This window comes from Vanellus vanellus (genome assembly GCF_965231255.1).
Source record: "Vanellus vanellus genome assembly, chromosome: 8".
Classification (NCBI taxonomy): domain Eukaryota; kingdom Metazoa; phylum Chordata; class Aves; order Charadriiformes; family Charadriidae; genus Vanellus; species Vanellus vanellus.
Genome location: NC_138913.1, coordinates 13,081,703 through 13,095,765, shown reverse-complemented (window position 1 = coordinate 13,095,765; position 14,063 = coordinate 13,081,703). Strand labels below are relative to the sequence as shown.

The 14,063-nt window shown below is 51.3% G+C and overlaps 1 protein-coding gene across 1 annotated transcript in view; it reads right to left on the bottom strand.

The window, feature by feature from the left end:
• Nucleotides 1–14,063, bottom strand: part of LPP (LIM domain containing preferred translocation partner in lipoma) — a 340,377-nt gene that overhangs the window by 304,236 nt on the left and 22,078 nt on the right. The window contains exon 2 of the mRNA XM_082486985.1: nt 11,432–11,537. The gene's annotated coding sequence lies outside the window, so the exon portion shown is untranslated. The remainder of the gene's footprint in view (nt 1–11,431; nt 11,538–14,063) is intronic.

Here is a 14,063-nt window from a genome sequence, read left to right as displayed (position 1 = left end):
GTCACTGAAGTGCAGCCTGCTGCGCTCGAAAACCCACCCATACCATATACGTTGATATTAAATACACATATACACACACAAGCCAATCTCTGCTTTGCTGGCTAAGTCTCTCTAGAGGACTAACTTTGATGGCATTAAGCGGAAGTTACTGATACACTTGCCCATTAAGGTTTGGCAATGGTGCCCACAGAGGATCGCACGGCGCGTAACCACCCAGCACCCCACCAGACGCACGGGGCGTTTGAGCCCAGCCAAGAGATCTTCCAGCGCTGGACCTCAGCCAGGACCAGTATTCTCCGTTCAGAGAAGAAACTGGTACTTCATACACTGGGAGATGACTAATCCCAGTAGCCGAGTTACAGCATAGCTTTTAACATGCGACGAAGAGACATTAAGGTCATCTCGACTCTCATCTACAGCATCCCACAGTATCCCCTCCCACAGCTGACTCGCTGCTCTTTTTTTTCCTCCCACTTCTTTTCTCGCTTTCTACCCTCCCCTTCAACCTTCTTTCAGGTCTTCTCACCTCCTTCCATACCCATTTACACTCCTCTGTCTATCCACTCCTCCTGCACCTTAAACACCCTCCTCATCACCCACGACTCCCACGTCACAACTCCTTTTCTTCTAGGAATCTGCTTTATCTGGATTTCAGTCTTCAGTATCACCCGTGCCTTCCCTTCCCCAGCCCGCAAGCGCACGTTTGTCCGCCTGGGATTGCAGACTCTTTAGGACAAGGACTGTCTTCTTCCCCACTTTAAAGCACGCTATATGTTTATGGGGCAGATAAACAATAAATACGCAGTCTCAGCATTTCAGGGCAGGTCAGCACGGGCTCCCTCGATGTTTGCCTTCTCTCTGCCACAAACTAATCAACCCATAAGACTTTTTCTTCCTTATCTCTCAGCTACAAGGCTATCACTTAAATTTATCAGCGTTCTTCAAAAAATAGTTGAGAAAGGGAGGTGGGGAAACAAAGAGCCTTTACCAGCCCTGCTCACCCATAAGCTCAAGCCCCGAGATGCAGAGGAGCTTGTGGGAGCACTGCGAGGAAAGAACAAGGCCAGAAATAACTCACTGGGATTATTTCAAACCCCACGTGCCTCATTTCTGTCTAGTTTTCAGTGGGTTTCTGGACGAGCAGACACAGCCGACTGTTTGCTGGGGGAGCATCTATCAAATCTACATTGACTTCCACCAGCCAAGCGCGTCTCTGCCTTTGGAAGGAGGTTGGAAAAGAGACAAGCCGGCAGTTGAAATGGAAAGCTGGGGCAAGGAAAAAAAAAAAAAAGTTATGAAGAAAAAACTACCCACAACACATAGGGCATCAAGAGGTGACTAAGAGGCAGCCCGTGTTCCAAGGAAAAAAAACCAAACAGCGAAGGCAAAAACCCCCCTCCATGTCAGGGCTGAGGCGATGCATGGAATTGGCCGGCTGTTTAGCAACAATGCCCATGTTTGATGAGGGATTTGCATAACAGGAGTAGCACTTCTCAGGAATCAGTGTGATAAAACATTAATTCAACCAAAAAAAAAAAAAAAAAAAAAGAAGAGGGCAAGAGTACTTGCTAGGCAGTTCACAGAGTTGACGCTATCAGCCTGTTCCTTATCTCATGGGAACCTGAGTTGTCTGGGGTTTCCTAATGCCCCAAGTTGCCTCTCTCTGGCCTCCTCCGCTGCGTGGACTTCACCCCCTGCCTCCCCCTACTCACCAGCCCCTCGCCTACACAAGGACATCCCCCCCGGTCACTTCGAAACACCCATCTCCAGCGCCCTCCCAGCTTTGAGAAATTCTTCCCTGGGAGCACGCTCGAAAGCCACGTCCTTCTCTGTCCCCACAGTCTTAACAGCCTCTGTGCGATTATCTGATGTAGCTTTCTTACACTCATACATCTCAGCGGAGAATTAGCCGATAACTAACAAAGCACCGCGGGTAGCGCGTGCGTCAGGAAGTATAAGCGATAACACCGTTACGCTATGAGAAACCTCATCCAGACCCTTTGGAAAAATTACAATTTTTTTTTTTATTGGTTTCATCTGAACGCACCAGCTACCCTCAGACTACACAACAAACAGAAACGCCTTCAAGTAAATAATTGGGGATAGAGGGGGCATTCAAAGCACCCTGTGATTAGAGATAGTCACTGCAGACAAATCAGTGGCAACAGAAGAGCCGCGACGAAAATTAAGAACAAAAGTCGAGGACAAAGCAGTCACCTAGAAAACAAGAGGCGATCACACAAGGACAAACCAAACCAACAAGCGCCCCTTCCTTCGCGCTGAAGGCACTTTTTCCGTGTAGCAGCATTTCACAAGATAGAGAGATCGAAGAGCTGGTGCTTAACGCTGCCCCTGGAGACCTGCCCAGAAGTTTTCGCATTGCTCAGCACCCTGTGCATAGAAGGGCGGCACCGGCGACGCTCCTGGTGAACTCCTGCTGGCCAAGCTGTCTGGCAGGTATAGCTAAAAAAGCCATTTGGGGAAAATATTGCCTTTTTATAGCTTATCTCAGTGTAGACAGCTGCCTCACATCTCTAGAAATAGCAGGATTTAACAGCCGTGTTTGCCGGGACAGATTTTAAAGGTTCCATCTTCTAAGAAACAACCTACACATCCAGAAACAGGCGGCCAGATTTGTTTTGATACTGGAACCCCCCTTCCATATGTTAAGCGTGCCCACGGATTTGCAAAAAAAAAAAAAAAAAAAAAACCCTGCTCTGAAAAAGGGATGTTCATTCAGCAACAGGCGACAAGTAACTTGCGTCTGCCTTCCTATAGAGTCTGCTCCCAGCGCAATCAGCGGCAAAATAGCACACGATGGGGCTGATACTGCCTTTTGCTGAAGAACACAGACATTTTATAAAAGAAATAGTGGCGGAGGAGAGCATTAAACACTGGAAAAACAAGACTAATAAGTTAAGGAAAAATACCCCGCAGCTACAGCTGATCAGCACCTCTCAGTTGTTCCTTTTCAGAAGGAGCGAGCCAGGAGGAGATCCCCAAACGTCGTTGTGATTCGTTTGAGGTGATAAAGACGGAGCCGCGGGCTGCGTTCCTGGGTCAGTCCCACAGCTGCAAACCCCGACCCCCTGAGCCTGGGGGAGCCTCTCCAGCCACCCCACCTCCGTCGGGTTTGCAAGTGCGATGGGAATAAGCATTATTTTCCTACCTTTTAGCAATGACATGGGGTTTTTAGGTAAAAAGCATCAAATTCCCATGAATTTAACAGTGGAAGAGCTCCTGCTAAGGATGTAAATGGCTCTGAATGTAACACGCCCCTGCAAAATTTCAACAGTACCACCTTTTACTAGCAACAGTTGGACCAGTTGTCTACAGCATCTTCCTTATTGTGAGATTTTATTTATTTATTTAAAGCTGAATGAAGGGGTACTAAAGACAACAACCTGCTGTGAAATGACCGAAATTCCCATGCAAACAACCCATTAGCAGTGTTCAAATGCAATTTAAATTACTAGTTGTTAAAGCGCTCCTCAATTTCATGGTAAGTTTCCAAGGAAAATTACATGCTATGTACTATTTAATTGATTGTTTTCTACTTCTTAACATTCATTTATTCCCTCCTCCTGCCTTTTCCTTAATTTCAAGGGATGATAATGACTTTTCAGGGAGGAAGGGGGAACGGCTAACGGAGTTGAAGAGGGATTTACCTGAAGAACAAGGATGTGGGAGGGAAGCGGCTGCAGAAACGGGCAGTTTCATTGGAACTCATCCCCGTGACATTTTCGCAGCAGGGGTGTGAGACGGCACAGTATGGAGACTCCTTTCCTCCCCGCCACGGGCAGCCAGGCTTTCGGAAAATGATGTTTCTTTAAAACGTAGTCATCCCTCCCGTGGCAAACAATAAGCAACTGGGGAGCCTCACGCACGGTTAACTATTAGAAGATGGTGGTAAAGCAACAAGAGCAACTTGTTTCCTCCCCCCGGGCACGCTAGTCCTTGAACCGACACGCTCACTGGAGGCAAACAAGTTTTTCTCAGCTGGGAGATCTCATCCCAAATGCAAATACCTAGTTCACAGGAGCCCATTCCTCCCCCCCCCCCCCCCCCCCCCCCCCCCCAAAGTTGACTGAAGAATTAGGCTGCGAGTGAAACCTCCTGCTGCTTGCAACAGCTGTTGCACGAGAATGTGTATTATAAACCTAATAACAACAGACATTTCTTAAAAGCCTGCACTCTGCTCAGATCCTAGGAAGGAGCAGCGGTACGATTAGGTAAGATGCCATCTGGAAATTCCTGAAGTAACGATACGTGTTGGGATCACGTCGCACGCCAGCAACGTGCATCAGCTTTACGAAATACTCGATCCGGCTTGGTTTACCTTTAAGCAACCACTGCAGAAATATTTCGTGCTCAGAAAGGTATGACTTTATTAAAGTGAGATGGGTTTCGCAGTACCGCTCGGCACGAGGCTGTGAAGCACCCGCCTGTCTGTGGGACCTGAACACAAACCGTCACGTGGAATGGGGAGGTTTGCACTTTTCCCAAATCTGCCATACCGTGCCTCGGTTTCTACACCCGCACACCAGAGTGATACAGCTTTCCTCAGCCTGCAGGCACCATTTAGTGTTTGAGGGCTCCGAAACCTTTGCCTAGAGGAATGCAAAGTGCCAGCTGTGTAGAGCCATCCCGGCTCGTAACCTTGTCTCGCCGCCATCCTCCCATGCCCACGCGTGCTAGCCCCACGCTATCTGGGGCAGCTTCTCTCACCTGCTGTGGGGCACGTACACCCAGCCCTTAGTGCAGGCTGAACCCCCTCACAGCACCCGAGTCACACAGTGACGGTTGTCACCGTTTTGCCACGTCCTCTGCGGTGCCAGCCCTGGATCGATCGCTGCAACAGCCAGGATGAAGGATGGGCTGCGAACCAATCCTCCTTACACGGGAGCTAAAGCAAATCCTCTGTGTTTAATACATCATTAGAAGTGATTGAGAGGAGCTTAAGAAAGGCAGGCATGGAGCGCTCTGAGCACGCTCAAGGTCCAGCGCCATGGAAAGCTTCTCAGACTCAAGTGTTTACAGGGTGCCAGGCTGCAGGAGGGAGGGGAAGAAAAAAAAAAAAAAAAAAAAAAAAAAATCTTTACACAGCTGTATTAATTTACAGGTCAGCCCTTAATGGCTCTGTTCCTGGAGCAGAAGAAAATCTGCCGTGGGTCCTGGTTAGCATCAGTGATCACCGGACCTGCCCAGGCCCTGGAGAAATACCAGTCGGAGAGCCCTGGCAGCCTGCGGTCCCGGCCGTGGGCATCCTCCATCCTCCGGAGCTCCCCCAGCCCTGCCCAGCACCCATCCAGGGGGGGGAACACAGGCGGTACGTGGGAAGCTCATCCTTCACCATCCATCCAGCTCTCAAGTCACATCCTCGCAGCGATGCGGTGTTGCACAGAGAAGGATTAACGGCCCCAACGTGCTTCCCCAGGCGTGCCAGAGTCGCAGCGCCCGGCGCCCCGGGGTACAGCGCCCGGGCTCTGCTCGTCCTTGTCTTCCAACAAGCAGCCTGTCCTGGCGAGTGGGAAAGCAACAGAACATCATCATTTCCAGTCCCGCCGCGCTGTCCCCGAAACACCAAGCTCGGCCACAAGCAGCTGGCGAAGGCCGGACGTGCCACATCCACGTGCCACCAGAAGCAGGGGCCGACCCAGGGCACAAGGAAGCAGGGGAAGCGCTGCGTGGGGAAGGGGGGGGGGGGACACAGCCATCGCCCGTCGCACGGGGCCACGCGGCGCGAAGGCGAAGCGCAGCGCACGAGGAGCGACACAGACGGCCGGCTCGCTGCCTCCCACAGCTCGGCACCGCAGAGGAGGAGCTGCTGGGCTGAGGTTTCAGGTGCTGACGCGGCTCCACGCGCCTCCCCGGTGCTCTGTTCCCCATCCCGTCACCTGCACCCTCCGGGCAGGCTGTACGCCCTTTAGGACAGCGGTTCTTCCCTTTGCACCGGTACCAAGCCCAGCCCAGCCCAGCGGGGCCCTGACCCCAAAAGCTGCAGTAATCCAAGCAGCTCGTTGAGACAACGAGGATTAAGATGCAGCTAAAGTCCGCAAAGCCCCAACACGTCCCACCTGCAGGAACAGGCTCCGGCAGTCCCTCCGTCACCTTTTGGGGCCGAGTACTTTTTCAGCTCACATCCCATCCTCGTGCAAACTACACCAAATCTCTTTCCCTGCCCAGAACAATCGAGCCAGTTTCACACCTCAAGGACCTGCAGCAAATGCACATCTCTGGAGGAAAAACCCAAACCCAAGCCTCACGCTGAGTATTAATCCCTATTTAAAAGGGCAAAAGAAAACCAACAAGAGATTTAACTTTCCAACAAAGGACTTAAATTTAAAACGGGGAGAGCATTATAACACCAGGTTTGAATCAGCCTAAAAATACCAGCTAGCCGAGAAGATACAAGCATCACCAACCAGCAGTAGGAACTATAAAGGGATTTTCACCAGCGCCCCTTCCCAAGTAGAAGGACGAAGTGCAGCGCTTTCTGTCCGAGGCACGGGACTGGCTGCTACGCGACCCCCCAGAGCAGCGTTACCAGCACTCTATACGTGTTACATGCTCCAAATGACAAGAGGAATGTGGGACGGTGGATCTCTGCTCCCGATTCCCCGGCAGGCTTTTAGCTGCCATGGACAGAACAGGAAGCAGAGCATCTTCCAGGGTCCCCCCACGCCCCTCACTGTCTGGATGAACTGTGGTTTCCTTTCAGGAAAGGGAAAGGAAAGGAGGGAAAAAGAAAAAAAAAAAAAGAAAAAAAGAAAAGAAAAGAAAAAAAAAGCGGCCAGCTGCAATATCAGACAGATTAAAAACTTCACACTAAGGAAAAATAAAGAATAACAGGAAAAAACAGAGGCTGAACCTTCATCCAGTTACAGCAGCTAAACTCCTGCAGGTCCCTAACAAAACAGAGTTAAATATTAATATTTGAGAGAAATATACCTATACGTTACGCAGTCTTTTTAACACACACTTTGCTTAGAAGACAGAAATCATACTTAAGCTATATTTCACTTGCTGACCACACACATATATACTCATTTAACTCTACAGCGCTCTGCCGCCTTGCTGCATTAGCCAGTGAAAGTAAAAGGAAGAGCATGACTGAATGGGAGCTGGCTTAAATTATCTTTATACTTTAGGCCTGAAGAAACATTTTGCCTTTGAGACCAATCCACTAAGCTAACTTTCCCTGCTACAGCGGGTTTCATTGGGTCCCTTGCTGTTGACTGGCGATCCACATGCCTGCCTCCACCAGCAACGCACACGCTTTGATGCAATCCATCTGACTAAACAAAATAATAAAAAAAAAAAAAAATAAAAAAAATATTCCAAGTTGCTTGCTAAAGCAGCAATGATGCACTTACCAGCATCCAGGCAAGCTCCTTCACTAACACGCTTCCTTCTCGGGCAGATCAAATTTGGAACAAGGTCCAGGAGCAAGAGAGAACTGAAAACTGACCACAACAAGCTTCCAAAACAAGAAAGGGGGGGGAAAAAAAAAAAAACCCTTACTCCAGGAATTCAAATCCTGCTTCCACCAGACCCTGAGTCACCTCCCCTCCCTTGCAATAGATCAGAGCAATGGGTAAACATTTCCAAATATGGAGATCAAAACTCCAAAGGATGTCAAAAAAAAAAATCACCCTTCTCTCCCTGGCTTTGGCACAGGGATGACTTGCCCCTCTGAAGCCTGAGCTGAGCACAGCACTCTTGCTGACCTACACACAGCCTGGACACGGGGCCATGTGTCGCCGTCTTGACCTGCCCTTTGGAGGCTCCTGGCTCGATGGCTGACACTGCATCCCCGTCCCCTCCCAGGGATGCCCGGGGAGATGCAGCGGGGGCAGCACCAGGAGCCATCGCCCATCATCCCTACAGCAAAGGTCCATCAAGTCATCAGCAGAAAACCTCCTAGAACTATTTTTCAGAGTGCCCTTTTAAGGCAAATAGGCAAATTCAGGCTGTGTTTATAGTGACACCAGCTCAACAAGACTCAGCCGTCAGTCCCACTAGAGAGGTCCTGCTGCCAGGTCCCACACCAGCTGCTCACCTGAGGCAGGGAAATCTCCCCTGACCTGGCTCATCTAGCTGCTGCTTTGCAAAAAGCGCATATTTGATTTTGCTTTATAAAGAAAAGAAAAAAAAAAAAAAAAACCCAAAACCCAAACACCCAACCACAGCTCTGCAGAAAGGAACATGTTGCTTGGACAAGGCAAGATCTCCCTGCGGGGTCAAGGACCCCCAGGATGGCAGCACCCCTCAACCCCTGCCGGGATGCACAACGTAGCATCCCGTGGCAGGCGGGAACAGGGGAGCGCCGAGCCTCCCCACCCCCGGGAGAGGGGCTTGAGGCTCAACCCCCTACAGCAAATTTAGGAGGCAGAACAGTTATGCTTAGCGGGCACAACTGTCCCTGCAGAGCCTGTCTGCACACAGGAGCCATACACCCATGCCACCGCCCCCACGAGCATCGCTCCTCGGCTGCGAGAGCCGACGCGATGGCAGCAGGGAGGTGACTACGCCTGCCAGCACGGGATGACAGCCCCCTGGTAGCCGCAGCCATCGGCTCCAGGAGCGAGCAGCCCCTCAGGAATGTGCAGATCAGGATGTTTTCAAGGGGAACGGGCTGCTGAGGCCATCCAGCCAGACCCGAGTGATTCCCCAGCACCACCCACAAGATGCTATTGAATTTATAGGGAAGGAATTCCAGAGCTGACTCTGCCCATGTATGGCCAAAACAAACTGTAAAAAAGCGACATTATAGTACATCTGGCTTTCACTGGTACTGAAGCGCAGGCTTCGGGAGGAGCCGAAATCCTGCAGTGACAGAGGCTGTACAATTACCTCCAGTAAGCAGGCAGAGGTCAGGGGCCCGTGGCAGCATGAGTTTAGCACCCAGTACCACAAGTGACAGAAAACACATAAACCCTTGCTTTAGAAGAAAACAAAGCTTTCTGCCCTTTAGAATAAGAACCACCTTTAACTTGGTGATCTGTCACTACCACTACGAAAAACACACCTCGCCAGGCAGTGCCAGCTCATGTCCATCACACTGGTAGTTATAAAGGCAGCTTTAGAGAGCCAACAGCCCGAGTGGCACTAAGCGGCACACCAGGACAACGTCAGTGCAGTGCAGGCTGGGGCTAGCTCTCGGTGGGCAGCTGAGCAATTAATTTTCTAAAAACCCATCAAAACCTCCCCCATGTGCCCCAGCTGGCAGCCGGGCCACCAGGAGCATTCTCCATGGGCGGAAGTGGGAGATATTCTACGCGCTGTAGTCACCACGGTAGAAGATGCTCCAAACCCAAGGTAAGAAGGGTCAGGTAAGGTGCAGGTTTTACAAACTCTGACACAGTTTTCCAGCCCTTTGCAGAAAACAATTCCCAAGGTTATTGCTTTTTGCAAGGACGAAGAGCAGGATGAAGTAGGGAATAATATGTCAAGGAAGGGAACAAAAGCGTGGAGGGGGAACACCTGGAATAGCAGAGACCCCATCCCAGGCGTGCACCAGCCCTTACTGCTCTGGGGTTCCGCAGCACAAACAGATCGAGGTTTTCCTTAACAGTTAAATGCCACTACCCCGCCTGCCCTGCCAGCGGGGGAAATATTAGCTGTGTCAGCTCGAGAGGCAAAGGGCTTACCGAACCGGAGAGGAATGCAGGCTGCAGTGGCACACGCGGTGGGGACAGGGAAAGGAAACCCAGGGAACGCGGGCTGCTCGCGCTGCCTCTGCCTTCGCGCAGGGGTCAGGGCAGGGTACGTCTTGTGGCCCCTGGGGTTGAAACCCGGGACCAAGGTCTTCTTGAGCTTAAGAGGGGCTCTCGTGCCAGAAACAAATATAGCTGTCAGAGGGACTGGGAGCTCAGGGGTCTGAGCATACGAGGACAAGCCGCTTCCCGGCTCCTGGCAGGCAGCCCAGCGCTGCTTTTCAATAAGTGCAAGTTGTACCCATCGGACCGGGAACGAGCGCGTGTCTCCTCTGAGCAGCATCTGCTGACACGAGACTCTCAACGCAGCTCTTCCCCCTGCTTCAAGTTCCCCAGGACAGCATTAGAATCGGCTCTCAGTTTCCCAGCTGAAAGGGCATTATATCCTCTCCCATGCTGCTGGGCTCACTTTGAACAGTGGTACCTAAGCACGAGCTGGTGTTCGGTGCCTCTGCTTTAGAGCACCTTCCACCCCAAATGACGCAGAGGAGAAAAACCCGGAGGGACTGACACATCCCTGTCCAACCACAGCCTAACCAGGAGCTCCCTGCTACATGGCACCACAAGTCCCTCTCCTTGCCACTGCCCTAACCCTGGGAATTACAAGCCTGGGGGCCCGGGAATAAAATCCAACTCAAGCCTCCTGCACAGCAGTACCGATGGTTACCAATCAGCCACCGGGTCAGGCGTGGTTAATTTCATTTAAATGACATCACATCAGCAGGACCACGGAGAATATCCGATTTGTAAAAATGTCTTGAAGGGGCAGAGAGCACAACTTGCGTGGCATACACAACGCGGGGACCGCTGCAGCGTCACAGGAACACAGACCACGTAGTGCAGACAGCCAGGACCAGGGATGCTCACACGCACACATGCACAACTAGGCACGCATATGCCTCCTCCCCCGGCGTGCACAAAAGCAGACTTAGGACTTGCAAGCTGTAGTCCTGCGCAGCCAAAAGTTAGCACAAATGGTGGTGACAGTTCCACTTTGCAGGCAAAGGCGAAAACCGAGTGCAGAGGAATAAATATAGAAAGAAGTCAGGCAGGCAAAGCAGGTGCGGGCTTGTAAAACCTTGGCCAGAAAGGCTCCCCAGGAGGTTGAATCTGGTAGTTTTGCAACAGCTCCACAGAGAGACAGAAGAGATAGAAAAAGAAAGAAAAAAAAAAAATAAAAGAGAACATGAATGCATATGCATTCTTTTATCGCCATATATAGTATATACAGACATTTGGTATATACACCCCCAGCTCTCATACACCACAGTATAATATATACTATATAGGCATTGCGCATCTTTGTTTCCATGTGCCTAGATTTGTACAGCATGTGTATACATACGTATGTATATACGGTGCATTTCTCGAGCGTGCATGTGTCATCACCCCCCCATCACCTATCCGTGTGTGCTGTCACACAACACACCGCTCCACAGAGCGCGGCTAAAGCCTCACTGCCACAGTCTGGGATGACTTCTGAACACTCGCAGCTTCTCGCTGCTGAGCCCTTCCCCGCCAAAAACTCTGGGTGCAAGCACCACCAGGGAACCACCAGTTTGTCTATTTTCCAGTGATCCCACCCACCCTCCACACTCCATTTAAGAGAGGACTTTATTTTTTGCAGAGACATGAACAAGGTGCCACTATCAGAAAAGCCACAGATCCTTCTTAGGAGTTGCCCCTCGCGCCTGCAAAGCGTGTTTACGTACCAGTTCTCACGCCGCACAACCTTGCTGGTGGGATGAACCCAGAGTGGGGCTTTTGGAGACACGCGGGGCTCAGCCGGAGTCACGACTTTGGGTTTCTTTCCCAGCCCTGCAAAGAGAGAGAGAGAGAGAGAGAGATACTCATGTGATGCACGCCGGATGGGCCTCCCAACAGCTCGTCTCCAAAACTTGCAGTTTAACCCACACAGCTTCTGGGAAACACAGCATTTTCCTTCCCAGCTTTCTTAGGCAGAAGCCTCCATACTCCTGGACTCCTTTCGGCACCCCCTAAAAGCAAGCATCACCACCTCGAACTGGGCCAACGACCAGGACGGGCTGTCAGCTGACACAGCTTGGTCAACAACTTGCACCTCCTCAAGCCATGGCTCCTTTACTGCCCTTAGTGCCCCTGAGAAGGGGGAGGTAAAAGAAGATGTCAAACGAGGCATAAAGAAAGAGAACAAGGCGAATCCATCACTCATCTCTGTGACCTCAGGCACAGCGAGGGAGCTAGGAGGCATCATGTAATTCAGTTTGAAGCTCATGGGGTTTACCACTCCTGCAAGCAAAGCTACACCACCATCCTGTTCACCCCATCCTCCGCCTCAGCCCAGCCTTTTCGCTGAGGAGCTCTGCCCAGTTCCCATCAGGGACTGCCTCACCCTCCCGTAGCTGCAAAGCAGACACAACTCTTTCTTGAAGTGACAGACTCGGTGCCTCTGCAGAAGATGAAGGTAGTAGAGCAGAGGGGACAGCCAGGCCACACCACCGCCGTCTTGCACGTGGCATCGCCAGAACACACGCTGGGGTGCATCCCACAGAGATAGACAGCATCTGAATCGCACACTCCTTCCTGCCCCACCAGCCCGTGGCCACATCCCATCCCAGCCACATCCTGGTCGCCCTGATGGCCCTATCTCTGATCATAACAGGGGCAGTCTTGCCTCATCATCTCCACTCAGCAGAGAAAGTTACTGCTGTGTTCTGCTGTAATGATGGAAATGCTCAGTTCAGGCTTGTGTTTGTTGTACCTGTGCCGCTCACCAGGGTGCACGTGAGCCCACAAGTCTACAACCAACATGCAGCAAAATGCAAAAGGTTGCTGGTGGCTCACGGTCCAGGTCCCTCCTCCCTGTCACCCAGTGGGACGGCTTCCTGCCCCTGCCAGCACCCTGTGTCCCCCACGCCATGCATCATCCACCCAAGAGGTAGTAGATGTCCCATTGCACCAACACCTTGCATGATGAAGTCCACCCTGACAGAGGCAACACCTTCCCAGCCTGGTCCCATGGGTCCCTCAAACCAGGACACACCCAGCCCTGATTCCCCACAGGTCTGGGCAGATATAAAAGTCCCTGGGACCATCAATGCTCCCCTCAGGTGTGATGAGGACAAATTCAACCAGAGATCGCAAAGGCCTCTCCCATACACTGCAGGCTTAGGATGAAGACGAGTAACTGCAGCGTTTTATTGCTGGTGAACTCAGCCAAGGAGCAATTTCTCTCCATCCATCAAGGAGGAGACAAGTACAAGCAAATATTATGGTTGTGCATGTTTACTTTTCATTTTAAAATGATGTAGAGTTATATACAATCTAGGTCCTTCCCACAGGCTCCTGGCAAAATGCCCCTCGGTCTTATCTGCAAAGGCAGAAGACAACAACATTCCCCTCTGGTTCCAACACCGTTTCAATTCAACCCACAACAGCACCTCCGGGAGCTCCAGGTAAGACAATATTTCTTGGGACTCAACCGGTGTTTAAGAGATCTTGGCTCGGGCTTGTCTTTCACCAGGTTTAACTCCAAAAAACGTTTACAGGATCAGTTATAGGACTCGGCAGACTTGTCTAGTTGAACCGCATCTGCCTGACTTTACTTTCCATGCTGGCTGTCCCCATCACTTTGTGACAAGGGTTCCTGCAGCAAGGTGAGCAGGACCCCGTGTGCCCTCCCCAAGCCATCCAGCTGAAGCCTGCTGTGAAACCATCCTCCCCAGCAGCAAGACGTGCTGCGTGGTCCAGAGGAGCAACAACCCACTCACATTTGGGCACACGCTCCCTCCTGGCTGCCTGTCCACAGCCAGGCAGGACAGGGAGAGCCTAACTGGTCACAGCAATATCCCCCTGAGCCAGTCTGTCAAACTACTCCATTTGTGACCCGCTTTCTTTAGCGGAAGGCTGCAAAAGTCAGGCTGGGTCTGAGCACAGAAATACCCAGAAGACAAAAGTAGAGGACAGACCCAAGGTGCCAGAAGAGCTCTAAATCTGCTGTATCACAAGCCATCAAACCATGCTGCCACCACCAAATCAGACCTCTTCAAGACATGATCTCAACAGGGATTTCTTCATGGGAAGCTTTTCTCAAGACTGGAGCCCCCCAAGCCCCAAGATCAGCAGAGCTCCTCTCCCCAAAGTCCCTCTTCTCAGTTGCCTGTACACATCCCTCAGCAAGGAGCACCCCCAAGAGCATCACACCAAAGAGGACTTCACAAAGGCTTAGTAGAGCTGTGCCTTAACCACGCTGGCTCTGCTGGGGAAGCAGGAAGATACAGATCTTGAGAGACAAGAAGAAGTCCTGAAAAAGGGTCTACCCCTCACAGTCATGCTTGTTCCTGCTTTGGCACAGGTAGGGAAAGG